The sequence below is a fragment of the Salvelinus sp. IW2-2015 genome, linkage group LG36, assembly GCF_002910315.2.
Source record: "Salvelinus sp. IW2-2015 linkage group LG36, ASM291031v2, whole genome shotgun sequence".
NCBI lineage: Eukaryota > Metazoa > Chordata > Actinopteri > Salmoniformes > Salmonidae > Salvelinus > Salvelinus sp. IW2-2015.
Genome location: NC_036875.1, coordinates 32,204,991 through 32,206,974, shown reverse-complemented (window position 1 = coordinate 32,206,974; position 1,984 = coordinate 32,204,991).

The window sequence follows — 1,984 nt, the reverse complement described above, 5'->3', positions numbered from 1 at the left end:
CCTGTCCACACGCTCAATCAAACAGACTCCAACCTCTCCACAATGGCCAAGACCAGAGAGCTGTGTAAGGACATCAGGGATAAAATTGTAGACCTGCACAAGGCTGGGATGGGCTACAGGACAATAGGCAAGCAGCTTGGTGAGAAGGCAACAACTGTTGGCGCAATTATTAGAAAATGGAAGAAGTTCAGATGACGGTCAATCACCCTCGGTCTGGGGCTCCATGCAAGATATCACCTCGTGGGGCATCAATGATCATGAGGAAGGTGAGGGATCAGCCCAGAACTACACGGCAGGACCTGGGCAATGACCTGAAAGAGCTGGGACCACAGTCTCAAAGAAAACCATTAGTAACACACTACGCCGTCATGGATTAAAATCCTGCAGCGCACGCAAGGTCCCCTGCTCAAGCCAGCGCATGTCCAGGCCGTCTTAAGTTTGCCAATGACCATCTGGATGATCCAGAGGAGGAATGGAGAAGGTCATGTGGTCTGAGAGACAAAAAAATAACTTTTTGGTCTAAACTCCACTCGCTGTGTTTGGAGGAAGAAGAAGGATGAGTACAACCCCAAGAACCCATCCCAAACGTGAAGCATGGAGGTGGAAACATCATTCTTTGGGCTGCTTTTCTGCAAAGGGGACAGGACGACTGCACCGTATTGAGGGGAGGATGGATGGGGCCATGTATCGCGAGATCTTGACCAACAACCTCCTTCCCTCAGTAAGAGCATTGAAGATGGGTCGTGGCTGGGTCTTCAGCATGACAACGACCCGAAACACACAGCCAGGGCAACTAAGGAGTGGCTCCGTAGAAGCATCTCAAGTTCCTGGAGTGGTCTAGCCAGTCTCCGACCTGATCCAATAGAAAATCTTTGGAGGGAGCTGAAATTCCGTATTGCCCAGCGACAGCCCGAAACCTGAAGGATCTGGAGAAGGTCTGTATGGAGGAGTGGGCCAAAATCCCTGCTGCAGTGTGTGCAAACCTGGTCAAGAACTACAGGAAACGTATGATCTCTGTAATTGCAAACAAAGGTTTCTGTACCAAATATTAGGTTCTGCTTTTCTGATGTATCAAATACTTATGTCATGCAATAAAATGCAAAGGAATTAGTTAAAAATCATACAATGTGATTTTCTGGATTTTTGTTTTAGATTCCGTCTCTCACAGTTGAAAGTGTACCTATGATAAAAATTACAGACTCTACATGCTTTGTAAGTAGGAAAACCTGCAAATCGGCAGTGTATCAAATACTTGTTCTCCCCACTGTATACAGTCATTTTGGGTATTATCAACTATAAAATACATTTTACTGCAGCATACTGTAAATTCTGGTGCATTGTGTGAAAACGTTGTGGGCGGGGAAAGTAATTGCTGTATTTCAAATTGTACTACAATTCCAACCTAGAGAATACAGTACCGTACCATATTGTTGGAGTGGCAAAACCTTTTGACCACTACTGTGTGCATGGTAGTGTTTCTGGCTGTCACGTTCTGACCTTTATTTTCCTTTGTTTTGTCTTTAGTTAGTATGGTCAGGGTGTGAGTTGGGATGGGCAGTCTATGTTATGTGTTCTATGTTTAGGTTGTCAACTGGCCTGATATGGTTCTCAATCAGAGACAGCTGTTTTGCATTGTCTCTGATTGGGAACCATATTTAGGTTGCCTGTTTTCATGTTGGTTTGTGGGTGTTTGTTTCCTGTGTCTGTGTTCATGCCACACGGGACTGTTTCGGTTAGGTTATTTTGTTATTTTGTATTTTGTTGTGTTCAGTGGATTATATTAAAACATGGACACTTACCACTCTGCGTCTTGGTCCGATCCCTGCTACACCTCCTCTTCAGACGAAGAGGAAATCAGCCGTTACACTAGTTCATTAACAGATTTTGAGGCCTGCTTGTAAGAGGCTATATTTGTTGCACTCGTGAGTGAGAATGCTGCACCAATTTAACTCCTATGTGATTGTAGTGCACCATGTAAGCTGGA